The sequence below is a fragment of the Sinocyclocheilus grahami genome, unplaced genomic scaffold (assembly GCF_001515645.1).
Source record: "Sinocyclocheilus grahami isolate Dianchi unplaced genomic scaffold, SAMN03320097.WGS_v1.1 scaffold27.1, whole genome shotgun sequence".
Taxonomy (NCBI): domain Eukaryota; kingdom Metazoa; phylum Chordata; class Actinopteri; order Cypriniformes; family Cyprinidae; genus Sinocyclocheilus; species Sinocyclocheilus grahami.
Window position 1 is genome coordinate 1,771,093 of NW_015505206.1, and position 16,930 is coordinate 1,788,022.

The window sequence follows — 16,930 nt, forward strand, 5'->3', positions numbered from 1 at the left end:
CTATATTGTGCTATATATACTTAGAAAATTGTGTTAAAACTAACAATTATTAAGTATCGATCCAAAGTATGATATATCGATACTGACGCGAGTATCGAAAGTATCGATACTCAAACAAAAAATATCGATACTAAGGTGTGTTTTATTTACCAGTGATTTTGTTAATTTAACCAAAATATAATGCGTACAATATGCATTGAATTGGACGAATAACCTTTGTTAGCGAGTAATTGTGTAGGATAGAACTATTTTCCTGCTCATCTGAACACACGCAAATGTTGCAAGACAGAACCAATCAATCACAGAGGGCGTTCACTCACTGCTGACAGTGCATTCAAACAGGGCTACGTTTCCCAAAAGTATCATAAGAAAGCATTAAAGCTTTTGGTAACGGCAGCCCTGAACAATGCTTATCAGAGGACAGAAGGACAGAGTTATTTCACAATAAACAAACTGAAATTGTAGCCTACATAGTTTGTGCAATTACAGTTATTTAAATTGAACGTTGAAATATATAAGGAGTATTGAATGTTAAAATGCATTTTAAACAAAGTTAAGTGCTTATTATTACCCATTTTACTCTTAGTAATTTAGTAATTTAATACATTTCATCATTTAAAAGTTTAGTGCAGAAGTATCGAATCGGTATCGATATCGACGATACTGCCTTGAAAAATATCGGTATCGTATCGAAAACAAAATAAGTGGTATCGCCCATCCCTAAGTTGAATACTCATAAAAAGCAATATGTTCTAAGTTGTTTTTTCACATTGTTTTAAATTTGATTCAATCATGGACACTGGTTACAAAAACTACTAAAACATTATTTTTTTGATGAAACAACACTTAATGCTGACAGGAAACCAATCTTTTAGCCTTTTCAACCAAATGCCTTCTGATTGAAACAGCATGTCAGACAATGTTCAGTGAGTCTGTTCTCAACCTAAGCAAACGCTCTACTCTTCAGCACAGTGGTCATCTCATAAAAACCACTAACATAACAGAAACACTTTTAAATACTAATATAACCGAACACTGAACATTAATACATCTTCTCCTGTTCTGATCTTGAATAGAAATGCATAAAATATAAGTTTATTTCTACATTACCGCGCATTATTCAGTCACATGCAAAGCATGCTGGGAACCTGAAACGTGAACTTGAAAAAATTAAGTTATGGAGCTAATTACATTGAGTTAGTACAGGGCTGTCCAAACTCGGTCCTGGAGGGCCCAAGTAGATATAACTGCAGACCGGAGATCTCCAAAATGGGGCGTGAACTCCAAAAGTGGGCAGAACCTCCAAAATGGGGCGGGGTCTCCTCGCGCAAAGACTTTCACCATTGGCTCTGGCTCCAGCCAATTGTTATTGACTTACATTTCTAAATAAAACTTTATAAATGAACATTGCTTCTAGTTCATCTAAAATAAAATATGCTATATAAGTAAATATTCTCCTAATGTAACATTGTTTCTAGTTCATCTAAAATAAAATATGCTATATAAGTAAATATTCTCCGTGAGAGCAGAGCCCAAAGCTCGTGGCCAGTGGTGTTCGGACCGGAGTTTGAACCTCTGCTTAATGATATAAATGGGAATCACACACAAGCTCTCCCGCGAGCCGTCCCAGCGCAGCGCAGGGAAACGATTTCACTCTATCGCTTTGTTCTAAGCAGCGGGGGCGTCCCGGGGCTCCAAATTCGCAGGGTAGGAGGGGGTAGTGACGCTGGGTGTAACTAAAAAGGTGCCATTGTTGGGGAGTTACGGACCAACTCATATCGCATAATCTTATTAACTGTTATCTCCTGAACTGCATCTTTCTTTACCACGCTATTCAGCGTCAATCCCGCCGTACAGTCAATTTCCCTGGTTAAGGTTACAGTTAGGTGTGGGGTAGGCTTAGGGGTTAGCATTTTTTGTAGCATAGTGTAGGAAATCAACACTTTAATTGGCACAACCAATAAAATCTTTAGAATCAACTGTGGGGCGGAGTTTGGACTGAAGTGGATTGGGGGAGAAAGTGCGCATGCGTGCCATGTGCCTGTCTATCAATGGGAGGAAGCCACGCCCTATTTTGGAGCTCCCACACCGTTTTGGAGTTCCTGCCCCCATTTGGAGATCTCCAGGCTGCAGTTATACCCTTCTCGGAGGGCCGGTGTCCTGGAGAGTTTAGCTCCAACTTGCCTCAACACACCTGACTGGAAGTTTCTATGCCTAGTAAGTCAAGTCAAGTCAAGTCACCTTTATTTATATAGCGCTTTTAACAATACAGATTGTGTCAAAGCAACTGAACAGCATTAATTAGGAACATAGTGTCAATAATGCAAAGTGACAATAGTAAACACTCATTTTTCAGTTAAAGACAGTTCATAGACAGTAAGAGCTTGATTAGCTGGTTCAGGTGTGTTTAATTGGGGTTGGAGCTAAACTCTGCAGGACACCGGCCCTCCAGGACCGAGTTTGGACAGCCCTGAGTTAGGACAACTTAAATAATGTTTTAAACAAACTAACACATATTTAAGTTGAAGTTACACACAGTATTACGTCGATGTAATTATCAACATTAAGATATCAGGACAACTCATTAAAAAAAATTTAAACTTAAAATGTTTAATTAAATCTATAAATTAGAATTTTTAACTTGCACTAATGCATTCATTTAAGTAGTGGCAACAGATCCACTGAATTATTTTTTAGAGTGTAGACAGCAATGTAATTACCACAATCAAGATCCAGAAAGGTAGCAAAGAGATCGGTAAAATAGTCCATCTGCCAACAGTGGTTCAACCGTAATTTTACGAAGCTACCAGAATACTTTTTGTATGCAAAGAAAACAAAAATAACGACTTTATTCAACAATTTGTCGTCTCCGCGTCCCCCTGGTGCCATTTTGGAGAGTGTCCACTGAACGTAATCAGCGTATGCTGTTCTTTGTCAGCTGCGTCACCCATCTCAGTGGATATTCTCCAAAATGGCACCAGGGTGACGCAGAGGAGACACATTGTTGAATAAAGTCATTATTTTTGTTTTCTTTGCATATAAAAAGTAATCTCGTAGCTTCGTAACGTTATGGTTGAACCCCTGATGTCATTTGGCTATTGATTCATTTCACAGCCCACAAGTTCACTTAGTAGCTTTAAACAAATTGTGCATTTGTAATTTCATAATAATGACACATAGGTGTTTTATGTACTACTGAGCAGATCAGAAGGGATAGAAATAGTCTTGAGAATAATGCAAAATAATGAATGTAACAGAGCCCTCTGTGGACAATAGAGCAGAATGACTGCAACAAAGTCTCCAATGTTCCAGAATCATCCGAATCATCTTTAGCTTTATTGCAAATCAAACACGTACTAATTCCCACTGGCTTGTCAACTGAAAAGAAAAAGAAATAAAAGGGAAAAAATACAAATACAACATTTTGGTACTGAAAAACACATATTCCACCAAAATACTTCAGTTATATTATCAATTGAATGGAATCAATTAGTTTTACATTAACTGGGCAAAGATCCTCTTATCACACACTTGTTTTAATCTAAGATTCAGTCATTCGTTTGATTATCTGCAAAATTGAATTAAAACCACGATTTTAATTTACGTAGCCAACAGAAAAATAACAAACATTTGTTAATTGTTTATTTACCACTACGATCTTTAATTTTGCCTTGATATTCGAATTTAACTTAAACAAGTTTCTACATGAGTAACATATAAATAACCTAGGAATGTTAACCTGTTTGTAGGCTTATTTGCTTTTAAAATACATTTCCGTAACATCAACAGTTGATAAAAGTTAATGTTTAAAAATAAAACTATTACAGATGAAGAGGTTCACTATAATTTTATGATCTCACGTGGCCCCAAAATAACACCGAAAACTCCAGAAATAGCTAGAACTCTTATGCTGTGTGGGTGGAGCCGTTCTACTGTGCCGCGTTTTGATTGGTCGAATTCGCTGGCGCTTTCGAGAAACTTCAACTGCGCTGCCCTGGAGGCCTGGACAGTATAAAACACGGCTGATTCCATCAGTTCGCCGTGTACTTCAGGAGAGATCTGAATTACTGCGGAAAGAGAGATAACGAAGTGAACTATCCAAGCAACGAGCCACGAGCCACAGTTACGCCTGACAGAATTCATAGAAGGTAAGTTAAAAAATAATTAATTCTACCACTGGTCGTTTTTATTTCTATTGGAATTTCAATACTAATGCCACAAACTTGAAACGCTTAGCCTACTGTAAATTATGTTTTTCTTATATGCATCTGTTTCACGATTAAGTGTCAATATAAATGTGATGAAGAGGCGCCTAATGAATCACTAATTCGAAATCTATTTAAGTGTGTATTATTAGGCTATATTTGTGTATTATTATTAGTATTAACAACAATAATTATATTAATAATAATAATACTTTATTATTATTAATAATAATTAATATAGTGTGAACATGCAAAAAAGATATTTACATAAAAACATTTATCTAAAGTTTAACTTCAAAAATAACAAATTTAAATGGTGAAAATGATTGATTTTACATTGCAGTGATTTTGTTTTTCTTTTGCTTGTTGAATACAGGTAGAAATACAAAGAAATCCAACATGTCGTCTGCAAAAGGAGTTGCTATTGGGTGTGGAACTCAGGCACGTGGAGCATCAGGAGCCGGTGCTCAGGGGCCCACTATTGAAGAGGTGGATTAAAATACCTAAGGAATGGTCCAGGGACTGATAACACTCTTTTCTCTTTGACTCGATCTTCTTTTTTTCTCTTTTTTCTTCTCTAATTGCACATTATATGAGTTCACTCCATTTTGCTACTGTTAAACTTGACACTACTTAGTCAATATGTTTTGAGTTAAAAAATAAGCTTGGAATTTTATAAGATGTGATTTTTAATGAATTATTCATGTTTTTTATTGTTAGATGTTGACGAATGTTGTGGTGAAACTGTAAATAAAATTAATATTTTAAATTGTGTGTTTTTTTTTTTTTTAAAGTTCAGTTACATAAGATCGCTTTAAATAAAATAACAGTAAAGGTGGAATTTACAATCAACTCTCAGGCAGTATCCATATATTATGGGGTTTGTCACATTAAAGATATAAGAATAATTGATATCAAAATGCCTTCAGGCTTTAAAGACATTTATAATATATACATATGCAGACATCAGTTTTGAGTTTAAGATGCAGCTTCTCTGATGACTTTAGGCCAAAATCCTTCCACACATTTATGCTGTAGTTCCTGACATAATCAACGGGGGTCAGCATGTCCTGACTTTAAAACAGACAACCGCAAATCCCTGGACCTCATGTCTGCTGGAATTTGGAAATGTAATAGGTTACAGATTACAAGTTAACCTATTTAAAATGTAATAATTAGTGTAACTAGTTCAATTGCTTTATTAATGTAATTGATTACATTTGATTACTTTTCAAATGTTTTCAACTGTTAATCATTTTCAAACATTTAAACTAGGCATGGTTAACCTTACAGTGGTACTCAAAGTTGCTTTGGTGCCCTGAATTTCACAACTCAATGTGTAAGCCATTCATATAGGTTATGCTACAATGCTGAAATAACTGTAATATTAGATCTGGCATGGTTATCAACCTTATTCAAGGAGGAAAAACTCTAGCTATATATTTTCAGTCAAAGGGTTCATAAATAGAAGTGTGGCTGATAAAGACTTCTTTATCTAGCTAGCAGACTTGCTAATTTGTTATGAATGGAGATTAACATCGTTCAATAAATGACTGGACATGCACCAAGCAATACAGAAATATGGTTTGAATCGCCTACTCATTAGGTGGGAATAGGCAATGCCTTTCCTATTTTATTTAATGACTGCTTACAGTTAACTGTAGGCTAAGTTACATACATGCAGATGCTTCCTCAGGTTCAACATTGAAACCTTTGATGTCAGTGGCACTTTAATATGGGAAAACATATTTTGCACTGAACTGTTATACTTGCGCCCCTTTTCTGATTTCTGAATTAAATCATTTTTAAATTTGCAGCACTGGAGCACATTTTTTTCTCACTCACCATGGTGGCAACTCTCAGACAGGTTGTAGCAAATCTTTCAATGGCAGTGGTGTGCTGCAAATTCAAACAAGAGAACCAACCAAAAGCATCAGAATAGCATAACTTTACTAAATAGCCTTTAAACGGCAGGAGGCAATATGCACATCAAAAACAGGCAAAGCAGCAAATTAATATTATTCAACATATCAGTTTTATAACCCCCCTTTGTAATCGTTAACATTTCAAGTAACTGTATTTTAATTACACATTGATTTCTCAGTAACTGTAATGGATTACACTTAGAATAATTTTTTTTATTAAATTACATAATGCTGTTACATGTAACTACTTACTCCCCAACACTGCTATTTATAATGCTATGGAAGATTTTTGTCAAAGTGTATAGTGAAAGCATAACTGACTAATCGGATCGTCATTATTTAAAATGCAATGCAAATAAATGTAATAGATTAATCTACCCACTATTCTTTGCCCAATTTAGTTTTATTTTTGTTTAACTTGTATTTTTAGGATTTGTGTTAAAACAGACCTGTCAGGCAAAACATGTAAAAGTGTTATCATTAATTTAAACTTTAAATATTTTTTTTTATTTTAACTAAAACTACAGGTACTCTAAACGCATTTTCATGATTTACAAAACGTAAAATAAAAATGGTCACAAATTAATTTTAGTTTTAGAACTGTATATACATTAAACATGAAAATGCAACTGGCAATAAAACTAGACTGTGCTAAGAAATTAGCAGTTAAATATCTTTAAATGATAGTAGTTAGCTTAGCACATTAAACTTTGGCAGCCCTAAAATACTAAAACTACAATAAAATAAATAACCAAACTAGAACACACACAAACACAAAATTAATCATCTAAAAAATTTAATCAAAATGGCAAAACGAACATTAAAACGAGAAAAAAGAAAATATCAATAAAAACAAAATGATTAAAAACTACAATAACCTTTCATAAAATTATTAATGCATAATAGCACATCTAGCAACAGGAGCATCACCAGACACGAGGTGCACATGCTCAGTCTGCTGCTGATGTTGTAGATGCTTATAGGATGATTATGATGATTAGCTGCTACTGTAGCACATTGGTGGACTCATTCGCATAGGTGAAAACATCAAGGGTTGCTATGCAACCATACTTGTGGTTGGGCCTTGTAAGGCCAGAGTCTGCTGCAGAGCAAGAGGTCGACACCCCTAAAGCTGAACTAAATATAACCTGAAGGGGGCAAAGAGAGAGAGAGAGAGTGAGTGAGAGAGAGTGAGAGAGTGAGAGCGAGAGAGAGAGAGAGGTTATTGAGTGAGGGTGTTAGGTTTTCTTTGGGAAATCCTCTGTCCTCTCTTCTTTCAAGAATACCCAAGGACAACCCTGCTATTATTAATAGTGATAAGAAGCTGTTCCCATAGAAATGTTCCTTCACTTCACTGTTTTTTTCACAGCTGTGACATCTGATGTACTCGCTCAAAAACATTATCTTTCATCTGACAGCTCCCAACCACCCACATAAATAATGTTTGTCCCTGCCTTTATGATGGTCAGTGCATCTATTATTTCACAGAGTGAGACGTGTCAAAACACATTAAATCATCAGTGGTTTCAAATGTATGGAAGCCCATTTCTGCCAAAAACAATAAATAATAAAAAAAGGTAACTGTAACTTTTTATGATATATTCATATAAACTCCAAATTGTTATATATAAAACTTACAACTGTGAGAAAAAAGTAAGAATCATGAGATAAAGACATTTAACTTTTTATATGTTATTTTGTGGTGGACAAAAAAATCTGAATTGAGATGTAAAGTCAGATTTCTTATAAATACATTCAGAATTGTGAGGTATTATCTTGGAATTGTGACAGAAAAGGTGAGAATTCTCAGTTTAAATCTGTAAATCTGAAATTTATTCTCAGAATTGCAAGTTGACGTCTCACAATTTCAAATCAGTTTATATCATTTTTTCAGAATTCCAAGAAACAAAGTCCAAATTGTGAAATAAATACCTTTTTTTTCTTGGCAATGGGTTTCCTATAATAATATGCTACTATTATTTTCACCCAACTTAAATAATGGAGGGAAATGTTTTATTGCATTTGCTGCGAAGATAAAACGGGAATACAATGTACAGTATAACACTATAAAAAAGTAAAACATTTAACTTGTGTAACTTACCGTAGAAATAATGAAATAATATTTTTCACATTTTAATTTAGATGTTGCCACATTTGGTAAATTTAAGTTACTTGAGAAAACATTTTTAATGCTTTAGGGGCAGAACATTTTTCAAAGCATGCAATAACTAATGTGATTGTACAAAACATCATTGTTAAATAACATAAAAAGTAAGAAGTGTATTTCTGGGTTCGTCTAGATGATCTTGAATGTATTCACGTGCCATCTGTGTGCGTATATAGAGGCGTTAGTCATTAAAGACTGGATTACGGCTCCATACTTTGGAGCCACAGATTCAAATAACCAAGAATAGGGACAGTGCCGAGAATTTAACACCATTCCTGTCCAGCACCTGTCACACACATGTACACAACTTACTGTACACGTGTGTAAGATGTGTGAAATCACCCTGGCTTCTGTATACATTAATGTTCATTTATGAATAAAACATTAAGGAAAAAAAGGCCACAGTAATCACTACTGATGTGTTTGAAAATAATGTATTTGTTAGAGGCAGTTAAGTAGAATTGACAGCTCAACCACTGTCAAATATTCCCAAGATGTTGTTCCCCCTTATTTTCCTCTTCATTACTTTCTCTAATTCCTCAAATTCACATTTTACTCTGTCACTTCTAAACTTTGTTTCTTCATATTTGTTTCCCTAACTCTGCTCTCATTCACCACTGTATATATTTAACCTTCAATTCATCCCAGCATCTTGGCTTTCCTGAGTCCCTCTTCTCTTTCCCTTGATCCGTCTTCCTGTCATCAGCAGCGTCTCTGTATGTTCCCTGAGCTAAGTGCAGACCTAAAAAGGAAGACACATACACAATGACAGAGCTACAGAAGGATAAATATACTCATAAAGTGAGGGAATGCTATTTCTTCAATCTTCCGGCACTAACCTGTCAGTTCCATGTGTCCCATCTCTCTCCAGCACAACATCAGATATCCTGCAGCGTTATCTTTCATACCTAGCAACTCCTTCTTCAGCGGGCTTTGCTAATAACATGTATTTACAGTATATAACTGTTATATTGTGAAATGTTAGTTACAAAACAAGTCTTGATTTTGTTTTGGGGGTGTACTAGAACAGGCTCTCATACTAAATTATGTATGTTATAAGTATAATTATTTTTCACAGATTTTACATTATTACAACACCTCTCTCCCCAGTTGGCTCGAATAGTTCCTGTATCAAATGAAGGCCTGCCTTATGAAATATGAAATGTGCTGTGATTGGTTAGCTGGACCTGTGTGTGTTGTGATTGGTTAGCTGGACCTGTGTGTGTTGTGATTGGTTAGCTGGGCCAGTGTGTGTTGTGATTGGTTAGCTGGGCCAGTGTGTGTTGTGATTGGTTAGCTGGACCTGTGAGTGTTGTGATTGGTTAGCTGGGCCAATGTGTGTTGTGATTGGCAGCACTCAGTGCCTGGTCGGGAAATGTCACGACCCTTACCATAGCTGCCTGCGAGCTATTTTTTTTAATTTTTTTTATTATGCAATAGAAGAACAGCAAATACAATTACAAAGACAAGTAAGAACAAAAGACAATAAGGGTTACAAACAATACTCCAAAGTATACTATGTTAGCTTATAAGACTTACACCATGAAAGAGTCTTACATGCAATGGAACACAATTTTTGGGGTTATACAACAGTTTGGATATAAATATTTGTTAACAAAATTGGAAAAGTCAACCCAACTTCAGTGTAAATATGGACCCTTTTCACAAGACTGTAATGACACGTTTAACGGTCATCAGCATCGAAAATCCTCGAAAGATTTTCATATTTGTATTTTTTTTAAATGTATCTACATTTATAACGCTATTCTTTGTATTATATCACCTTTGCATCAAATTGCTGGGCCAGTGTGTGTTGTGATTGGTTAGCTGGGCCAGTGTGTGTTGTGATTGGTTAGCTGGGCCAGTGTGTGTTGTGATTGGTTAGCTGGGCCAGTGTGTGTTGTGATTGGTTAGCTGGGCCAATGTGTGTTGTGATTGGCAGCACTCAGTGCCTGGCCGGGAAATGTCACGACCCTTACCATAGCTGCCTGCGAGCTATTTTTTTTAATTTTTTTTATTATGCAATAGAAGAACAGCAAATACAATTACAAAGACAAGTAAGAACAAAAGACAATAAGGGTTACAAACAATACTCCAAAGTATACTATGTTAGCTTATAAGACTTACACCATGAAAGAGTCTTACATGCAATGGAACACAATTTTTGGGGTTATACAACAGTTTGGATATAAATATTTGTTAACAAAATTGGAAAAGTCAACCCAACTTCAGTGTAAATATGGACCCTTTTCACAAGACTGTAATGACACGTTTAACGGTCATCAGCATCGAAAATCCTCGAAAGATTTTCATATTTGTATTTTTTTTAAATGTATCTACATTTATAACGCTATTCTTTGTATTATATCACCTTTGCATCAAATTACAAAAAAACAGTTAATGCTAATGCGAGGGTGTTTCTAATGCAGCTCTATGGGAGGGCTGGTAAATTTGACTTCGTTCTCTCTTCTGACAGACAACTCTCTTATTGAAAGTCATGAAAACACTATCATGGAGTTTTTCTTTTGCTATTTGAGCAACTGGGAATGCAAAAAATATATTTGTGGTACTCTCCCTTGCACTGCTCTTCAAGTTTACCCAACTATGACGACTTCCGCTGCTGAGAAACCCCGAAATGTGAAAAGGGTCCATTGCATCAAAATCAAATCAATTTGAGCGCGATTTAAACTCGGATGATTGTAACCACTCTAAGTTTGTCTGCCTTGGGAAAGCTAGCGTGTCTCAGACATAGTGAACATTTGTTGCCTTCTCTAGTGCAGCTCAACCAGGTCTCGTCCCATTCGTCGATCTTTGTGATATCACAAATCCCGGAAAATATGCGTTGTAGTCCAAACGAGTCGTTCGTTGTAGTTTTTGAAAAGTGATTTCTGTTCAATAAAATATCTCCTTTTGAAGTGGACTTTGAGCTTTGTAACGTTGCAGATCTTTTTTATGCTCAAACAGCAACATTACAGACTAACTAAAGTTGAAAAAGTATAATAGGACGCCTTTAACATATTTTAAAATGAATTTTATCCCTGTCATGGCAAAGCGGAACAGCCATTTCTAGTCTTCAGTCCAGTCTTCATTGTAATATGCTGATTTGGTGCTCAAGAAACAATTCTTATAATTAATGTTGAAAACAGTTGCGCTGCTTAATGTATTGTGGAAACGGTGATACTTTTTTTCAGGACACTTGGATGAAAAGCTAGTTCAAAAGAACAGCATTTATTTAAATTTACAAATCTTTTTAATGTATTTACTGTCACTTTAATCAACTTTATACATCCTTGCTAAACAAAAGTACTAGTTTATTTTTTAAGCATTAATTTCTTTCTTTTTACCATATTATCAATAGTTTGTGCTTTAAAATAACATATTACTCATATCTGTCATAAATCAGGTTGTATTTTTCATATAATGTCAAAAATAAATTATTTTGTAATTTTGGATATAAGAAATTCAGTGTGAATGGTAGGAAATCATCTAGCGCATTTTTGCAGCAATGCGACCTGTGCTGCAACATGAGCACAGACATGTCAGCAGCGTCGGGACACATTCTGTACAACGACAGGGATGTCAGAATCATGACACACAAGCACGTCTGATGGGACCCAGGTCAGAGTGGGGGCAAGGGGTCAGAGTTGAAAAGTCACAGAGAGTCAGTAGCGAAAACGATTTCAAGTACAGTGTAAAGAAACAAAGAACAGGAGAGAAAGTCAAATGAAACAAGACACAGAACGTCTGAGGCCTGTGTGTGAACTGTAACCTTAACACTTACTAAGAGCCTGAATGTCTAAATATCTGCTGTACCCCTCACGCTCTCCGTTTCTTCAGCCACGCAAGAGCTGTGAGGGTCACCTCCCTTCCTCCATCCCTGAAATAAACACAAAAATCCAACAATCGAGTTGAGCTGCCGCTGATCCACGTCACTCAGATCTATTAATACACAACTGCTGCTCAATCTACAGTTACATAAGAAGCTAAAGGACCACCAGCCCCCCACCGACACAGAGAACAGGGTCTAGTTCCACGGTAACACCTAAATAACAATAGTCAGGGTAGGAGAACAAGTCTTCACACATATATTTCAGTGAGGAGATGCAGAGAATGGCTTTCAGAGAATATACTGAACATTGTATGTAGACCAGCATGAAAGTACTGTTAAATAGAGCAAAACTGATATTGAACTATATACACAGGAAGTCATTTTTTTTTGTGTGAGCAGTGTTATTTTAGTATTATTTATATACTATTAATGAATTAAGAATTGGCTTTTATTTTTAGACTTTCAGTTTTAATTTTAAGTTGAGCTTTTAGTATTTTTTCTGCTTTTGTAATTTTATTAGCTTTTTAAAAAATATTTATTTTTATTTAGCCTTACTTCATATTTCAGTTTTTTAATAATTATAGTACTCAAATCTATTTTATTTCAGTTAGTTGCCAAGTCAACAATTCTAATTTATCATTTATTCTAAGTTATAATTCAGTTCTTATTCTGTTTTGTATCTAATATTTATATTTTATTTCAGTTAACACACTTTTTTTTTAATTTTAGTTAATAATAATATGGATTGTGGCATGCAAAAAAAAAAGAAAAGAAAAAAAAGTGTTCCCTCTTGTACAAGTGTTGATGGATGAAAACATTGTCAGATCTGATGGGGGAATTAAATGTTACTACTCCTGAAAACTACAAGCCTTTATGATCCAAAGGTCAAAGGGCAGAGTAGCAGATGAAGGGAAGCACGAACTGTAGGCACTTCATGTAGGCATGACCATGAGGTGTGAATGAAAGGAAAGGCTTTATTTACTCACCCGTCTGATATGGTCTTATAATGCTCTGGTGTGCCTGTATGTGTAATGCATGTAGGACTGCAAGACCAAGGCCAAAATGATACAACTTTATGCATTATTAAATAAACGTAGCCAATAAAATGACACACTAAGAATTATTCCAATTGATTGTCATGTAAGTCCAATGGTATGGATTTAGTTTCAAGTGACCCCCTCTAAAGCAAACGAGCCTGAGACTTGATCGAACTGACCAACTGATCATTTGCCACTTTCGATGTCTTAGTTCAAATATGATCATTGTCTTAATTTTAAACAAATATCTTCACTACACAATACGGAGTAAAAAAGAATAAATATTAAATGCAAAACTTGTTTTCCCTACTTCATCCATTGTTTTATTATATTCACCCTAATTACCAGCTTTACAGTTATTAACTGAAAGCATTAAGTTGCATTAAAAATTAAGTTTGCTAAAATAAAATAAAAAAATCATAAAAATTAACGAATGGCCATCAAATGGGCTAAAATAATACAATGGTTTCTTCCTGTCCTTAATCTGGTTTGGCAAAAATTATTTCACCAGTCATCTATCACTGTCTATTCTTCTCAACAAGACAAAAGATCTACAAACTCTGATACATTCAGAATCTAATAATGCCTTCATTTCTACCTTAACAGTCCTCCTTCGTTCTTCACCTCTTTCTTTCCCTCTTTACGCACTCTTGCTAATTAATCCCTCCTCAACCTGTTTTACAGCACATTTTCCATGTCTGAAGAATTGTTTTAGCCTCACATTTTTTTCCATAGCTGTTCATCTCGGGTGCTAATCCCGATCTGACGATCTTCATGTATTTTCAAACATACCTTCACATTACAGCTCTTACAGAATGGATATACATTTTAATCCTGTACCACATAATTATAACAAGGCCTTGTATGTTTTTAATCCCCACAAAAAGCCAAGTCCTTGGTCGTCCCTTACTGCATATCAACATCCCAAAACCATTTGAGCAATCGCTCATTCGACCCCCTCCCCCTCCTCCCTCCTCCACCCTCCACCATACCAGCACCACAATTCCCCATTCACTGTCTCCATCCTCCTGTCGGTGCACGTTCCAAAAACAGATCCAAATTTCAACCCCGCTTTCAAGGCTGCTCACCCCCACTGCAGTTGTCGCCCAATTGCTCCAATCACACCCCTTCATCTCTCTTCTCAAGGCCATGCCCCTTCCTCACCATATTTGTCTGATCTCAGCCAATAGGGGTGTGACCTGGGAGATGGTTTGTCTGGTGTCTTTATAAAACTCTACAGAGATGGGTGGAAGTTTGCACTTTCTGTCAGCCCTGCGCTCCAGAGGGAGGAGAAGGAGAGAGAAAGAGAGAGGGGAGAGAGAATCAAGGGGCCATCTGTTTTGTCCCTATCCTACACTTTTAAAAAGTGTTGGTGCGTAATCTCTTTTGCACTCAATTTGTTTTTTAAATAACTTTAGTTTCCTGTAAAAAGCCTTAAAACTGGATTTTCTGCATTTCTCTGGGTAGGAATCCAACTCATCTACATCTCTTGTGTTGTATTTTTGAAGTCTCCCCTTTGAGCAGACAGGATGGAGAACGCACACACCAAAGAAACAGCAGAATGCCTGGCCTACTTCAGCGTGAGCGAGACCACAGGCCTCGCTCCGGATCAGGTCAAGAAAAACCAAGACAAGTATGGATTCAATGGTGAGGAACGCGTGGACGAATGATGGAGGCATCTGTAAAATCTGAATGGATGTTTGATTGCAATGAAACAATGTTGGGATGAATTAACAGAACAGGACCTTTTGAAGGGGAGGTAGCAAGAATTCCCAACTTAGTACATGTTTAGTTGTGATCAGTTGAGAACAGACATCAGCGAAAAAGATCAATTAGTTATACTGTATCTCAAGACCTTTTTTAAATTCAATTCAGATGCATTTAAACATTTTTAGAGAAGACGGCATACATTTCCAGGAGTACTTTACATACTGCATAGAGAATTTAAAGCTCTCAGCCAAAGGCAAAATTACCCTGAACAGATGCACTTATCCATGCAGCATAATAACATTAAGTTGTTAAAGCAAGACTAGAAGATAAAGCAAAGAAAGAAGAAAAGCACTAAAGTGAGTAGAAGGTCGAACGAAAGGACAAATGGCTAGACTACTAACTGAACACTTTGATACGCGTGAATTCAGCTCATTTCAGAATGAAGTATTATACCATCATTTAATATGCTATGTTATGGTGATTGTTGATGGGAAAGATATTGATGGCTAATTCTAACGGTTTTGTTTCTACTCACATCTGCCATTCTTCTTGTCTACTGGACCAAACTGACCAATCACAGAGCTGCCCGCTGAAGAAGGTGAGTTCTCCATTTACTGTTATTATAGAATTATATGACAAGACCTAGACGTAGAATTGACATCAGTTCTGTTATTCAGTTTTTTTTTTCAGTCAGTTTCCATTTGATTTATGCACTTCTCTTTTCAGTCAAACAAAGATCGTGCTTGTTGTGCTAACCAAATGGTCATATTGACTTACTTATTGAACTATATATATATATATATATATATATATATAAAATGAAACATTACCTTCTCTCTCAGGTAAGAGCATCTGGGAGCTGGTGGTTGAGCAGTTTGAAGATCTCTTGGTCAGGATCCTGCTGTTGGCTGCTTGCATCTCTTTTGTAAGTAAACATCATGTAGTGCACAGCTTTTAGAAAACTCTCTTTGCACAGGTAATGTAGGTAAAAGGTAACATTTTAATGAATGGACGGGGTTTCATTTAGAGGTACAGACAATGATTAATAATGTGAATGTGAAGGACAGGGACACATTTCCCACATTCCCATCCGTTCTTGTCAATCAAGCTAAACGGTAACCCTACGGCCTCGAGTATATAATGGGTAGACAATAATCCAGCTGTTTATCTGTGCCGGGTAGTATGAGATTCTTATATTTGCGTGAAACAACACTGCTAGCATGAGATGCTAGGTATCTTTTCTTAGTCCCAGACACATACATGCCCTCACTCTTGAAATCTGAGTACCCGCCGCTCTGATAATGAACGAGTGACGGCACATAAAAAGGCAGTTCTTTCTTTCTTCCAAATCTGTTTTGAAATAAATGAAGCAGACACAATTAGTTCTGCTGTTTTGTTCAGGTCTTCGTCGAGCCTTATCACAGCTGTCATTATGGCCTTAGAAGGCCAGGATAGAAGCTTTGAGGAGAAGCAAGGACCGAGAAAGAATAGAGAGAAAAAGAAAAAAGAGAGAGAGTGAGTGAATAAGACAGAGAGGAAAGGACTGTTATTTTAAGGTGGTCTTAAGCCAGTCCAAGAAACTGAATCCACCCACAAAGGTCAAAGATGGAAGGAATGAAAGCCAGATTGGTGGAGAGACTGTAAAGATGAGGGAGAGAAAGACAGACAGCAGGTGCTAACGTGACATAAATTGAGGGATGCGTGTACTGTGCACACGTAAGAATTACACCTCAACCATAACTTAATTTACAGATAAAGTGTGTGTGTGTGTGTGGGGGGGGGGTTACACTTACTTGAGCAAAACTTTCAGAGCGTATGCGCACACAGAAAACACACCTACCCATTACAGAACACTTTGTGTATTTTTAGATTTTCAAAGAAAACACCATGTGGTATGTTTTTTAAGCCTTTTGAATTATGTGGACATATGCAGTGTCATCATAAACCACCTTCACATTGTAATACCTACCTCGTCATATCCATGTCATTATACAGATTTGTGTCCCCATAAACCACCCAAATGTGCACACACACACACACACACACACACACACACA

The 16,930-nt window shown here is 36.2% G+C and overlaps 2 long non-coding RNA genes across 2 annotated transcripts; both read left to right on the forward strand.

Annotated features, from left to right (window-relative positions):
• The first annotated feature begins 4,020 nt into the window (after positions 1 to 4,020).
• On the forward strand, positions 4,021 to 4,974 carry LOC107568595 (uncharacterized). The gene is made up of 2 exons (XR_001606784.1): positions 4,021 to 4,148; positions 4,582 to 4,974. It is a non-coding gene; the product is annotated as an uncharacterized lncRNA (long non-coding RNA).
• A 9,449-nt stretch (positions 4,975 to 14,423) lies between these two features.
• Positions 14,424 to 15,801, forward strand: LOC107568602 (uncharacterized). Its single transcript, XR_001606787.1, has 4 exons — positions 14,424 to 14,535; positions 14,672 to 14,810; positions 15,454 to 15,471; positions 15,716 to 15,801. It is a non-coding gene; the product is annotated as an uncharacterized lncRNA (long non-coding RNA).
• Positions 15,802 to 16,930: the final 1,129 nt, after the last annotated feature.